Genomic DNA, 16436 nt, shown 5'->3' on the forward strand with positions numbered 1-16436 from the left:
GGTCACGGGAACTTGCCTGGGAGAAGTGCTCCCCCATTAGCCCATTATGGGAGGGTTACCGGTGGGACTTCTCTGGCCTGACTGCATGGTAGCATCTAGTTCACCTTTGTGGAGAGGACCTTTCCCATAACCCCCTGGGTCCATGTCACAATCTTTTTGGAATAGAAAAGTGTGGCAAGTGGAGCGAGACACCGGGCTCGAAGCGTGGTGAGCGCAGCATAGACAAAAAAAAATAACCCAAACGAACGGAGAACAAAGAAAACATTTAGGTGCTGTAAGGGCGGAAGTTCTCTCCTGCTCTCTCGTTTTGTCACTTCCAGGTCCTGAGCACGAAGGTAACATAGACACAACCCAGACTGCGGGTGGTATTCATGTGACCAGTGGTCGGGAGACCGACAGTCACATGACCTCCTCCAGCATCCCGACCCCTCACTATACCGATGGTCAGCATGCCGACCAACAGGGACTATTTCCACTTGTGGGTGTCCAGGACACCCATAGAGTGGGAATAGAACCCATGGGGACTGCAGGTCACCACCGAGCCCGCAAAGGGGCTTGCTGCACTTGCCCCTCCCCACCGGGATCCCGGCGTCGGTATGCTGCCGGGATCCCGGCGTCGGTATGCTGACCGCCGGTCAGTCATACTACACCCCTGACTGCATCCCCCTCATTAATGGCCCGCAGCGCAGTCAGTGTTAGTGACTGACCATCTGGCCACGGCATACTACAATGAGTCATTCTGACTCATTACAGTACTACTTATAATGTTGCTTGCAGCGCCCCCTCTGCTAGGCCTGTTATTGCGCCCAGGGCACGCACTCTGCTCGCCCTGCCCTTGTTACGCCTCTGCTGCCAAGCCAAGGTATAGTTCAAGATGGAGGAAGATTGGCTGTCTTGCAGTAGTTTAGAGTGTACTCTGTAAGAGTCAGATTATTTTCTAATAGATATTTAAAATGCCAGTGCTAATATATGAAACGGACGCCAGGCGCATCTTATTACCATATACGATAAAAGTGCACTGTACATCGCAGACACTACATCCCTTAAGAGAAAACTGGAGCTCAAAATGGAGGACACCATATGGCCAGCTCCTTTGTCACAAAGAAATCACCAACTATACAAGCACCAGAAGTTACTTTAGGCCTGGGTTTAAAAGTATGCGAATTGGCCTCAGCATGCTAACACAGCTATATTATACCTATTCACCAACTTTTAAATGCTCTTTTAAATTTACTTAACAGATAGACAATCCAATCTGAATCAAACACAATATGACTTATTTGAACTTTGTTTTGCAACAATAAAAATACACTGTAGCATTTTAAACATTGTGAGACATACATTGTCCCTTGAATTTCATATCAGCGCCTTACTGATAACACAAAAAAACAAAACAGCAAGTGATTCGGCAGAATCAAGATGCGTCCATCTTTAGCTGGTAGACCACAGCTGCGTCTGTACAGTGAAATCATTAAGAACGTGATATCCTGGTTATGAGCCCCCATCTGTAAGAGTCAGATTATTTTCAAATAGATATTTAGAATGCCAGCGCTAATATATGCAGTGGACGCCAGGCACATCTTATTACCATATAGGATAAAAGTGCACTGTACGTCACAAACACTACATCCCTTAAGAGAAAACAAGTACACACACACATTGTATGAGTTACAAAGCTCATTGATGTATATATTTGTTATTAAAAGGGTATGCATACAATATAACACATGTACAATATATATATATATATATATATATATATATAGTTACAGAGTACAATTACATTTAAAAGAAAGAATTCATACAATTACGGCCAGCATACAATTACCATCTCCCTCAATGCACTTTATGCACTAATCGCTTCATTTCCTCAATCTTTAGTTCTCCCTCAATGCCCACGGCAGCAGAGTATCAGCAAAACACCACCTCGATTAGCACACAGCAAAAAACAGGAAACCTTGCGTGTGGGATCAGCTATACACTGTGTATGTTGGGGGAGTATAGGTCTTCTGTTATTGGTCCATGGGAACTTTCTCATTCATGATGAGTTATTGGTCAGTTCATATGCAAGCTTTGAAGATGACATAATAGGGGCTGGCCTCTGGTTTCCGCCCACACATGCTTCTTTTGTTCACTTCAGAATTGTGGCTTTATATTCCTACATTTGATCATAACTACTCATTGCAATGTGCTGCAATCTAACCACAGGCATCAAATTAATCCACACATTAATCTGATTGCTTTGACACCAAGCACGACATGTCCATCTTGCTCCGCTCCAACAATACACATACATGACGTTATATTCCATTATATAATTTAAAACCTTATAATGTCTGGTGCTTTACATGTTTAATTTATGTGCTGTATGAAATATGTGTTGAATATATCTTTGTGGCATGTCTGTGTAAATGCGTATGTTACCATATATTACTGTACTCGCTGCGTGTATTCGCACGTAGAGCGACTCATAATGTGCAGAGTTTGGATGTTCTCTCTATGTAATATTTTTGACTTTGACAACACACAGTGTTGGAGGGCGACTTGCAGCAATGCTCAATCTATTTAATGAGGTTAGAAAGTGCCTGATTTACAAAAACTTCCAAAAATCAGAGTGGAATGTATCCCATTTGTCCTGCATCTCAGTGAATTGTTTAACACCAGAAGCAGTTGCCAGCTGGCCGACTGTAATAAGACCAGCAGTAACCCATCTGGGAAATTGGAAGGGAATTAGGTCTGGAGGGAAGCTGGGGTGAAATAGTTGGTTGAGAAGGAGATATCTTAAGAAAAATGGGAAGCCATTGTACTACTGTATCTCTGGATGTTGCTTTCCAGTGCAACCAAGCGATTTATGTATCTGTTTCTTGGTCATTCAAAGATTCTGTTGAGGAGAATAGCATGATAATGTGTTTTGACATCTGGAAGTTAAAGTCCTCCCATCCGAAACATCATAACTAATTCTCGGTCTTCTGCATAAACAAATCAAGAGGTGGAGTGAATGAAAACAGGAATCAAGGACTTGTATCGGCAAGGACTGGGGAATAGAGGGGGTGATTCAGACCTGATCATAGCACGTCTACGATCAATCATACTGACATGTGGGGAGACGCCCAGCACAGGGCTAGCCCACCCCGCATGTCAGGCCCTGCCCCGTCGCACAAGTACAAAAGCATCGCAAAGCGGTGATGCTTTTGTACTTTAGGAGTAGCTCCCCACCAGTGCAGCTCCTGTGTGCTGGCAGGGAGCTACTCGACGCTGCCCGGGTCGCAGCGGCTGCGTGTAACGTCACACAGCCACCGCGGCCTGCTCCCCCAACGGTCCGGGCACGCCTGTGTTGCCCGGACCGCGCCCCCCCTAAATGGCCCGCCCCTCCCGCCCAGCGAACGCCTCTGCCTGTCAATCAGGCAGAGGTGATCTCAATGCTACGATAGTCGTCGGCTTTCTGCCATGCACCAGCGCACTGCTGCGCCGGCGCATGCGCAGTTCAGATCTGATCGCTGCTGTGCAAAGATGTACATCACTGATCAGGTTTGAATCAGGCCCATAAAGCAGTTTGGGAAGCGTGCTCACCTTGACCACATTAATTCCCCTAACCAGGAAAGCTGTTTCAAATGCCACCTGTTATAATCGAGGCATATAGAAGAGAGAAGCGGGGCAAAATTTGCATGGAAAAGCTGAGACAAATTCCTCGTTAACTTAACCCCAAGATATGTTATGTGGGTAGGATGCCAGGAGAAGGGAAAGGTATGCTTGAGACCTATTACAGTGGATGGGGAGGAAGAAATGTTAAGACTACTAGACTTTGAGAAATGTATTTTAAAGTTAGACAGTTTCACAAATTTCTGAAATTCTCGCATTACATGTGGGGTGGACGTGGCAGGATGGGAGATGATAGCTAAGAAATTATCAGCAAATTAGGCCAATTTATGCTTCAAAGCTCCAACCCGAATGCCAGGTTTGTGTGGATTTACCCTAATAGCTCTTGCAAGGGCTTCAATGAATAGAACAAATATCAGTGGAGACAATGGGAAACACTGCTGTATACCATTTCTAATGAGAAATGAGTTAGACAGGGTGCAATTAACTTGGACTCTAGCCGATGGGGTTGCATAGAGTGCCAGAATCCTATAAAAGGCAAAAGGACCTAATCCGATATGGTCCAACTAATCTTATCAAATCTTTTTCAGCATCAGTTGACAGGAGAGTAGTGGGAACCTGGCCTTGGGGATCAGGTTAAGGACCTTGGTTGTGTTATCCCTGGCCTCACGATGTGGAACAAACCCAATCTGGTCACCATGAATCAATTGCGGAAGCAATATATTAAGCATAGCCTGTTTACCATAAATTTGGCATACAACTTAAGGTCGACGTTGAGAAGAGATATTGGCCTGTAACTAGAAGACACGGAGGGGTCTTTACCTTGCTTAGGGACTACAGCTTTTAATGATTGATGAGAGAACTGTGTGTCTGTGGAGGTAGAATTTTGGGGAAGAATGGTGGCAAGCCTACCTTTATATGTTTTGCAATTTCTTTGGTAAAACCATCAGGACCAGGTATCTTGCCTGGAGGGGATGAATAAAGATGGCCAATTTGACTTCTTGCAAGGTAAAGGGAGTTTCAGAGCATCCCTATCAAAAGGAGAGAGAGTGGGAAAAGTTACAGAGGATACATAATTCAGAACCTCCTGGGAGGAGTGTGTGTGTGTGTGTGTGTGTGTGTGTGTGTGTGTGTGTGTGTGTGTGTGTGTGTGTGTGTGTGTGTGGGGGGGGGATGGGGGTGTTTCGATCAGGCAGAAGAATTATCCAGGTTATACAGTGTGGAATAATATTGCTTAAAGCAAGAGGCAATCTTAGTTGTCTGTGACTGAGCCATGCCCATATTGCCTTTGATGGTTTGAATAAAGGATGCTGCGCATTGTGCACAAAAAGCTTGGGCTAATAATCTACTTGGTTTATTGCCCCACTGGTAATATCATTTTTTAAACCTCTTTATCGACAATTTATTACGGTCACAGAGTAGTTTATTAAGTTCCACATGCAATTCTGCCAATTCTGAATAAACAACTCCGGATAGGTAGGATTTGTGGGAAGTCTAAGAAGCTTAATCTGCTGAAGCAGTGCTTCCTTTTGTTCTATAATATAAGAGCCTAGTTGAATAAGTTTTCCATGGAGGAAACATTTATGTGCTTCCCAGAGTATAAGCTTAGAGACATCAGAGGAGTCGATACAAGCAAGGTAATCAACCTCAGCCTTACTGGAAGCATCCTGCAGCAAGGATGCATTGAGGCACCAAGTCCAAAATCCAAGAGAGTATTGTGGCAAGGACAATGTCATCAAGATGGGAACATGGTCAGATTAGGTGATAGGACCAATCAACACATCTAAAAGGAGGTGGAGATGTCTATGGCTCAGAAACAAATAATCTAGGCAGGAATAAACATTATGAGGATGGGAGTACAAAGAATAGTCACGACCTGTGGGGTGCAATGTTGTCCAAGATCAGCCAGCTGGGGATCATGAAAAACCTGGCAAACCTGATGGTATTTAAGTTTTTGAAAATCTAGGGGAGATGGTAGAAGTATCGACCAAGAGATCTTATGTCCAATTAAGGTCCCCTCACAGAACAGTAATGCCCTTCATAAGGGGTTCAATATGATCATGTTGAGTTGCAAAGAAAGTATGTTAGAAGCGTATATACTGTACAATGAAAGTAAAAGCTTGGTGGAATATCTGGGAGTTTATCAAAAGAAGCCTACCCAGGTCTAGTCTATGTACTGAGACATCAATGATATGAAGTCTTCTAAAAAAAACATATCACCACACCTTTGGATTTCCCTTGAAGACCATTATTAAAGAAGGTGGTAGGGAAGCTTCAATCGATTAGAAAGGGAGTCAGTGAGCTGTTCTTAAAATGAGTTTCTTGAATCATGGCTACATGACTCTACCCAACCATAAGGATCAAAGTAAATTGGACCATTTTTCTGGGACGTTGAGGCCTCGGGCGTTAATGGAGGAAATTATAATCTTATCAGCAGTACCCATTGCGTATGAGAAATTTACATAAAGGTGGTGATTCTCAGGACCAGGGTAGGAAGTATATGGAAGATAGGGAAAAAGAGAGCTGAAAAAGGGTGAGAACAAGAAAGAACAAAACTACAAACTGTAACATTGGTAGAGCCGCAACATGGACACTGGAAAAGATGGCATTATTCGGTGTCCCAGAGCATAGTAACATAAATATGCGGGTAGTTGGCAAAGGGAGTCAGTGTCAAAGAGAGACCCTAAAAGGACCATATGACCAAACTTAATTTGAAAACATCGTACATGGTAACATGGTAGAAATAATGATACAAAAATACCTAAAAAGATAAACCTACAAAATGAAACAAAAAATAAACATTCAACCAATTAACAATCGTATGGCAGTGAAAATGTCTCACTAAGGTAGGTGATCCATTAGTAGCCATATGTAATAGAAAAATGTGGGCAAGTCAAATGTCACCATTGCCATCTGGTATTTTCCAAAATGGAATGGTCACGCAGACTGTTTGGCTTCTTCTTGGAATGATGCAACTTTTGCCACGAGACAGGATTTTCCAGGCATTGAGGCAACTCCAGCTGAATCAGGAAATGCTTCCAGTCAGGTACATCAATTATTGATTGGCCCAGGGCTGAGTAATAGAAGGCAAGGTCAGAAGGTGCCTGTGGAGAATGCTGTTCGACAGAAAATAACATTTGAAGGTAAAAAGGAAAACCTCAGCGGTATTTCATATGATGTTTACAGAGCTCACCCATCAGTGGTTTCAAAGCTTTGCATTGTTGAAGCGTGTGTTAAGATACATCTTTTTTTTTCCCCATATATATTTTATTGTAATTTCACATATCATCACAAGATACATAAGGATAACGATATATAATAGTGGATAGAAATCTGAATACATTATACAGAGTACAATTAGATCAATATAAAAAAGAACATGAGAATAGTTCAAGACATCTTTTAAATAGATATACATCTGCATGATATAATTTTGAACATAAACAATGGGGGTGATTCAGACCTGATTGTTGGGCTGCTAATTGTGCGGTTCTGCGATCAGATAGTCACAGCCCCCAGCCGTGCAAGTGTCCTATCCCATGTGTACGTTGAGCTGCAAAAATCCAGTGTGTGCAGTCTCTGCGCAGCCCAGGACTTACTCCTACAGTGTGATCAGAAGAGGCTGATTGGGATCGGAACTGACGTTAGACACCCTCCCTGAAAACACTTGGGAACACCTGTGGTTTTCCGGACACTCCCAGTAAATGGTCAGTTACCACCCACAATGGCCTCTTCCTGTCAATTACCTTGCGAATGCCAGTGCGAATGAAAATTTCATACCATCCTGTCTCTGACCGGCGATGCCCGTTGTTGTTGGCCGAAGCGTGTGCGCATTGCTGTGCATACGCATGCGCAGTTATTACCTGATCGCCCACTCTGTGAAAACGCACAGCAGAGATCAGGACTGAATCATGCCCAATATACATAAGTTATTTTGGCGGGATGAGATTAGTAAACGAAATTTGCTAGGAATGTATTTCGAATTGACCGCCTGGATATAGGGCCCGATTCAGACCTGATCGCTGCTGTGCATAAACAGGCGATTATCGATAGACTGCGCATATGTATGCACCGCAATGCGCACGTGTGTCGCCAAACTACAACAGGCATCGCCAAACAGCGACAAGCTGGTGCGAAAACTTCAATTGCACAGCCTTTCGCATGCTGATTAACATGAAGAGGCCGTTTGTGGGTAACTGACCATTTTCAGGGAGTGTCAGGGAAAACGCAGGTGTTCCCAAGCATTTTCAGGGAGGCTATGTGACGTCAGCTCCGGACCCGGTCAGCCTGTTCTCATCGCACTGCAGGAGTATGTCCTGGGCTGCGCACAGACTGCACACACTGGTATAAACATCTGATGGTGAGTGAGGAGTGAACGGATTGGCAGCTGTCCGCTGAATGAGGGATATTTGTAGCACAGCGTACACATGCGATCGCACACTTGCACGGGCAAATATACGCTCCCCTTGGGTGGCGACTATCTAAACGCAGGACAGTAAAAATAGCAGGACAGCGATCAGGTCTACATCACCCCCCATAGATATATATGCCAATATTCTATAATTTTCATAAGAGAAAAGAAGCAACATTTAGTAAACGTAAACAAAAAACAAAAACACAAATATGAACACTGCCTACCTGTGTCCACAAGTCGCCGAGCCACCCAGGAAAAGATAGTCAAAGAGGGAAGCGTAAGATGGGTAGAAGATAATCCAAGAGAAGAGTTATAGTACCTTAATGGGGATAGGGTTTCTTTATATTATCAAGAAGTTGGCATACAGTAAAATACCATGATGTAGATTGAAAGCAATGTTTAATCGCTAATTTAGTCGAGCGTGGTAAAGTCTAGATAGATTTGTCCCAGCATTGGAATAAGGCAGGGGTTAACGTTTCCTTCTTTATGGATGTCTCTAGCCAGTAAATTAAAAGTAACCTTGATGTTGCCATATGTACATGATGAGCAGCATCATGTATCCATTGTTGTAATATAGCCTTCCTCCCTACTGCAGACAGAATTACCACTCATTTTTTATTGGTCCTAGGAACTTCGGGTTGGTCAGTCAAAATGCCAAAAAGCACCCAGGGTGCAGTGCGGCAAAATGATATATCCAAAGTTGTAGTTCCATATGAGTGCAATTCTTTCCAGAATCTTTGAATATAACAGCAATTCCAAAAGCAATGCATGATGTCGGCTTCCATAACGGAGCACCTACAGTAATACAGCCTGCATTTTATGAGATGCCCATCAAATGACGTTTTTTAGGGGATATGTATGCCCTAACATCTTATACGCCATTTCCTGATATGTACTTGCTGGGATAAGTCTTAAAGATGAATAAAAGGTGTCTAAAATTTGTGCAGGAGACATAGAAGGGATTTGAGATGCCTATTTGCTTAATTGAACTAGTTCTGTCTCAGGATTAATTTCAGTATGTATACATGTATAGATAGTCGAGATAGAGTACACCCCTGAATGCATAAGTGTATCAATAGAATTTAGAAAATCTTGATATTGTAATTTGGGTAAAATAGATTGTAGGTAGTGAACAGCTTGGGAATATTAAAATTTATGTTGGGGTCTAATTCCATATTTAGTAATGGCTTCTTCAAATATAAGTGGTCTGTTGAAAGCATTTAAAAGGTTCCGGAGATTCAGAATTCCAGAGGAGCGCCAAGTTGTGAAAGGTATTGAGGATTCTCCTTTCTGGAAGTCCAAATTTCCCACTAAGGGTAAGGACAATGAGTAATAATATTGAAGAGTAAGGGACTTCCTGGCCGCTCTCCAAGCCTGAATAGTGGAGCTCAAAAGCGGATTATCAGATTGAGGTAACTTTAGATCCGAGAAACGTGCATGTAACATACAGTATAACTAAGAGAGAGAGGAGAGCAAAGTAGGTTTTCTAGTGCTACATCTGTAAAAAGATTTGTGCCTCTGAACCAGTCCATGGCAAAAAGGAAACAAGCTAAATTATACTGTGTAATGGGGGTCATTCTGAGTAGATCGCTCGCTAGCAGTTTTTAGCAGCCGTGCAAACACTATGCCGCCGCCCACTGGGGAGTGTATTTTAGCTTAGCAGAAGTGCGAACGCATGTGCAGCCGAGCTCTACAAATACAGTTTGTACAGTTTCAGAGTAGCTCTGAACCTACTCAGCGCTTGCGATCACTTCAGCCTATTCTTGTCTGGATTTGACGTCATACATCCGTCCAGCAAACGCCCATCCACGCCAGCGTTTTTCTGGCACGCCTGCGTTTTTGCAAACACTCCCTGAAAATGGTCAGTTGACACCCAGAAATGCCCCTTTCCTGTCAATCTTCTAGCGGCCGCCAGTGTGAAAGAAAACTTTGCTAGCCCCTGAGCACAACCACAAATGTCTTTGTACCGATACGTCGCGCGTGTGCATTGCGGGCCATACGCATGCGCATAAATGCCATTTTTTTGCCTGATCGATGCGCTGCGAAAATCGGCAGTGAGCGATCAACTCGGAATGACCCCCATTGTTGAGTAGGTTCACCCCTAATCTTTGTGTTGTCTGTGACAGTTTTTTAAAATTGATCCTTGGTCTCTTATTGCACCAAATAAATGTAGAAATAATAATGTTAAGTAGAGATAAATCTGGTTTTGTAATTAGAAGAGGGGTCATCTGCAGAACATACAGCATTTTAGGGAAAATAAACATTTTAACCAGATTACAACTACCTAAAAACTTGAGTGGCAAGCTTTGCCAAAGACTAAATTCTGTTTTATTTTACGGATAACTGGGTTTATGTTATAGGAATATAAATAATTAGGATTAGACGGTAGTAAAATCTCCAAGTAAGTAATCTCAGTATCTGCCCAGCGAAAAGGAAAGGAGTCCCTCCATCCTAACCTTGCCTGTCTATATATAGCTAAAGCCTCAGACTTGTGAGAATTAATTGAGAAGCCTGCAAATGAGGAAAACCGATTTATAGCAGCCATCAGTACAGGGATAGATTGTTTGGGATTAGACGGGAAAAGAAGGATGTCATCTGCAAGAGCAATTACTTTCATTCCTTTATCTCCCATTTGTGCCAAGATAAATCTTTGTAGATATAAATAACATCTCCATTGAAATCAACACTATCCAATTATTTAACTTTATGCATGATCTTTTCCTCTTGTGAAAAATAGTATAGGTGACAAATGACATCCCAGGGTCTATCAGTATAGAGGCCATGGGGCCTGAGGGCTTGATGTGCTCTGTCAAAGATTATCATATCACTTGGGACCTCAGGAAAGCCTCTAATCTGGAAATTGCTTCATAGAACCCTATTGTTAAGTTCAGTAACCATAGATTTCAGGGAATCTATTTTTGCAGTCTGGATGGAGATATTATTCTTCAGTGAATGAAAAAAGAGTATCAGAAGATTCTCGACTCTCCTTAAAAGTAGTAAGGCAGTCAGAGAGCTTTGAAAGGTCCCGCTTAACAGTAGCCATCTTCTGTCTAATGGTTGAGTTTGCAAGTCATGTTTGCAAGTCCTGTTTGGTTAGCAGCATCTTAATGTAGGTCAAGATTTCTTTCTTTTCACTGCCAAGGTTGGAATAACTGGGTCCTCCATGGAGGGTGTACTTGGAGAATTAGATGGAGGAGTCTGAAGCATCTAAATCATGATCTTGTTTAGAAAGTCACACTGGTAGAATCAAAGGGCAATAGGGTCTGTGGTGCACAGGACAGCAATGTAGATGTTGGCAGGTAGCTGCGGTCACTCAGGGGGTAAGAAGGTTGAGATCCCAGGGCTCTGCCACACATAGAGCACTCTGCAAAACCTTGACAGAAATGCATCCCCAGGCTTCAGGTGGGTGGACATGCTGCAACCTGCAGGGGCCCAGAAGCTGTCCCCCTGGCATCTGCAAACTACATCTCCACATATGTCCAGGTAGCTGAAGGTAGGCAGAGCAGTACAGGGTGCACTGACAGCCTCCAGAGGACTTAAAAATGCTTCCTAACTAGGCAATGACCAGGAACCCAAGCAAGACATGGCCTAGCTGCCTGCTAGGCATTACCCCTGGAAAGTGATGATTTGCGTGGCATAGGGGTAAATCTAACCAGCATTTTGGAGTTCATAGAGGAGTGGAATTCCCAGAGGCAGTGGGACACCTGCCTCCAGGCTCCAAGTCCGAAAGGGGCACTGCATGTACAGCAGTATCTTTGTGGTTCACAGCAGTGGCTTAAGTGTGACTGCTGGTCTTCCAACAGAGCTCTGCGGTGCTCCTGATACTGCTGCAGAGTTAATTGGCTCTGTCCCAGAAGCCCTGCTAACACATGTAATAGTGGTACTCTGCCTGCGCTGCATCAATAAAGTAACTGTGGCGTGGTGCACATGCCGCTGCTACTGGACCGTGAGATGGGACCCATTGCTGAATACTGATTCTGCATGCTGCAAACAGCTGAATCTCGTGAGTCTGACCCTGACCTACTCGCTATTGTGACACAGCGTAGATGGAGCCCTGCCAATTAATTGCAGGAAGTCAGAGGACTGCACATTCATTTTTTAGATTGCACGTCACTGAAGTACTGCTTTGAAATACCTGTAACCTAGAACAATACATGTAGTGTTTTTAATGCAAATGAATGTACAGTATGACAACATGAAAATTGATAGTTGATATTTCTCTAGATTTATCTTCTTTGGCAAACCTAATATTCCATTTTGAACTATGCTTGTGACTATTCACAGTCAGAATTCTAGGACCTACGACTTCCCTGTACCCATTTTACAACACACATAACTTTATGCACTGTGCTAAGAAGAATAACTAGTATCTTGCTCTAGGATAAAAAGGTAAAACATGCCTTTGGACTTTTTACTCCTGTCTTGATCTTATTGGTCTGGTGATGCAGGGGATAAAAAAGTTTCTTCTTTCACTGGTGGCCCCATCTTCTTCCTACTTACCCAGGATTCCCAGTATTATACTCACCATCCTGCCTACTTCACAAGCAAGTGGATGAGATATGGGAGAACCACCACTCTTCTGCAGGTGTTGGGTATTACCCAAAAATCTGTAAGTCTCCAGAACATTCCGGTCCAGTATGTAATTATGAGCTACATACCCATGACACTCCCATCACACTTCTACAAATGGTTCTGGTCTATGTGTACATCCAGTTGCTGATCAGTTGACAACAAGAAATTCACAAACTGAGAGAAGCTAAGATGCTTGCAACTCACCTGGAGATTCATGCACAGATACATATGTTTGCTAAAATTGACTAGATACGACTCAAATGGAACTGCATGCAACTGAGATTCAGGCCCCGTCCTCTTTAAATAAAAAAAGTATATTCAACTTTTGAGTCAATTATGAGTCAAATGAGTCAAGTATAATTTATGTTTATTATATAAAACCAGTCAAACTACAATTAAAATAATATATTTATCTTATTAAATGTGTTAAAACAACTTTAAACATCTTTTCACAGGCAAATATGTAAGAGTGATTCGCTCAGTATCACGGTAGTCGGGATGTAGGCGGTCACGTGACAGATGTTATCTTATTAAATGTGTTAAAACAACTTTAAACATCTTTTCACAGGCAAATATGTAAGAGTGATTCGTTCAGTATCACGGTAGTCGGGATGTAGGCGGTCATGTGACAGATGTTATCTTATTAAATGTGTTAAAACAACTTTAAACATCTTTTCACAGGCAAATATGTAAGAGTGATTCGTTCAGTATCACGGTAGTCGGGATGTAGGCGGTCATGTGACAGATGTGCCAGAATCCCAAAACCACTCAGACCGGCACTAGAACACTAAAGCGGACACCCTGAAGGTGAGTATCAGGGTAGAAGCCCGGGAATGGGGAGGGTTAGGCATTATGGGGAGTAGGGTTTGGCATTAAGGGTGTGGTTAGCCATAGTACCTCCACCTAAGGCATAACTGTTTCCGCCACCCCCAAAGAGTTAGCCATAGCCACCATCCCAGGAGGGCTAGGGTAGGCAGGGCCAGCCCAAGCCTAATTTGTTTGGTAAGTGATTATATATTTTGGTGCCCCTCAGTGGAATATATGGGGGCATGGTTTCATGGGCAAGGGGCATAGCCACAGAACAGTACCAATTCACATTACACCACGCAGTAGTGTCTGTTAGTCACATTACACAACACAGTAGAGCCCCTTATACATGTTATACCACAGTGGTACCCCTTATACATGTTACACTACAGTAGAGCACCTTTTACACTGCTGCTGGGGGTGGATCTCCATCCCAGAATGGGATCAAGAAGACTGCTAGTAGTTTAAAACAATTGACTGTTAAACAATCCTTTGCAGGAGGAAGCAAATACTGTATGACAGCTACCATACAGTGGATCACTGAAGCCATGATGGCTATGCTAGTATTAGATCTGTGTCCAGTGTCCAGTATTAATGCAGCAGGTTTTAGACAGTTAATTGAGGTCCTATTTCCTCACTACCAAATTCCATCTTGGTTCCATTTTACTAGAAAAGCAATTCCTCGCCTGTACCAGGACGCTAAAAAAAAACCCTAGTTATTGGCCTCTAAAATTATGTTGAACCCACTTTCCGCTTCACCAGAGATATGTGTACAAGTGGAACTGAGCAAACTAAAGATTTCATGACTGTGACAGTCTACAAACAATGCCAGCTCATTCAGAATCAGGCTACCATCTGTATCGGTGGCTACACTAAAAGGCATACCACTGACAATCTCTTTGAAAAAAGGGATGTCATAGCAAAATGGCTTACCCTGCTTGGACTCTTTTCAAGATTTGTGATAATGCCATAAATATTGTGAGAGCATAACAGCTGGGTTAAATCAAACACATCCCATGTTTTGCTCACACAATCATTTTGGTTATAGAGTTTTTAAGAAGTGACAGGTGTGTGCATGAGATGCTGTTGCCCAAAAAAAATCTGGACATTTTTAGCATTCAGCAGCACCATGTAGGATATTTCAGTGACTGCAAGAACTTGCTACCAACTGAAGCAAGAAGTGGTAACATGGTGGAATTCCACCCTTTATATGTTTCAGCGGATGGAAAAACAGCAACAAGCCATCCAAAGCTACACAACAAACCATGACATTGAGAATGGAGGGATAATGTACCTTAGTCCAAAACAATAGAGAATACTGTGTTGTGCAAGCTACTGAAACTATTCGAAGTAGTCACCTATGAAATTAGTTCAAACACTGCCAGCTTGAGTCAGATGATTCCCCTAATTGGACTTTTAAAAAAAACAGCTGAAGGAGGAGATGAGATTAAGCAATTCCGCTTATAGTGGATTTGTTGAGCAAGTCCTTTATTCGCTTCACCAGGATCAAAGGATTGTCAACATCTTGAAATTGGATCACTACATTTTGGTGACAATAGAAATAATCAGGCACCATGGCCTGGTCTACCACTGCTATACAGATGATACACAACTGTACTTGTCCTTCGCTCCGGGCACTGATAACCCAATAGCAACCCTAAATGGCTGTCTAGCTGAGATCCAGGAATGGATGAGTGTTAGTTGGCTGCAATTGAACACGGATAAAACAGAGGTCCTTATGATAGGACCGCAACATCAAAGGACAAGACTGCAGCATAGCCAACCAACTGGACTTACACTCAGGGATTTAGAATTACAGACCACTGATCGTGTGCGGAATCTTGGAGTTGTCCTGGATGGTGGCTTGACACTTAAACATCAGATATCAGCCACAATCAAATCCTCATTCTTTCACCTGAGGAACATAGCCAGAATCAAGCACTTAATTCCCTCAGAGGATCTGCCAAAAGTCATAGGTAATGCCCTCTACCTTGATCTTCCAGCAAAAGATTTGCACCACTTACAGCTGGTGCAAAGCACAGCTGCCAGGCTGTTAACCAACCAGCCCCGTTCTAGCCACATAACACTCATCCTCTACTCCCATCACTGGCTGCCTGTAAGATGGCGAATCATCTTCAAGATTGGCTTACTGAGTTTCAAAGCACTACATGACCAGGGCCCAAGGAACCCGAAGCAGCTTCTGACCCCATACTGCCCCACTCGATTACTGCGATCTGTAGATGAAGGACTTTTAGCAGTACTTAGAATCTTCCGTAATTCATCTGGAGGTCAAGCTTTTAGTCATGCGGCTCCGACTCTATGGAACTCACTTCCCCGCACAGTACGAGAGGCCCCAACTATAGAATCCTTCAAAAGTAGACTCAAAACTTTCCTGTTTACTCAAGCATTTCCATAATGTCCCTTTTAGTATCTTCATGCTTCTGTATTTTATGAAAATGTACTTCATTATTTTCTGTACTATGGCCCTCATTCCGAGTTGTTCGCTCGCTAGCTGCTTTTAGCAGCATTGCACACGCTAAGCCGCCGCCCTCTGGGAGTGTATCTTAGCTTAGCAGAATTGCGAACGAAAGATTCGCAAAATTGCGAATAGAAATTTCTTAGCAGTTTCTGAGTAGCTCGACACTTACTCTGCCACTGCGATCAGTTCAGTCAGTTTCGTTCCTGGTTTGACGTCACAAACACACCCAGCGTTCGCCCATGCACTCCCCCGTTTCTCCAGCCATTCCCGTGTTTTTCCCAGAAACGGCAGCGTTTTTTCACACACACCCATAAAACGGCCAGTTTCCGCCCAGAAACACCCACTTCCTGTCAATCACACTCCGATCACCAGAACGAAGAAAAATCCTCGTAATGCCGTGAGTAAAATACCTAACTTTTGAGTAAAATAACTAAGCGCATGCGCTCTGCGAACCTTGCGCATGCGCAGTAAGTGACTAATCGCAATATAGGAAAAAAAAACTGTGTTCCCTAATGCACACCGAGTGAATAATATTTCTACATAATAATAGTCAGATAATACGGAGAT

Source organism: Pseudophryne corroboree, chromosome 2, assembly GCF_028390025.1.
Source record: "Pseudophryne corroboree isolate aPseCor3 chromosome 2, aPseCor3.hap2, whole genome shotgun sequence".
Classification (NCBI taxonomy): domain Eukaryota; kingdom Metazoa; phylum Chordata; class Amphibia; order Anura; family Myobatrachidae; genus Pseudophryne; species Pseudophryne corroboree.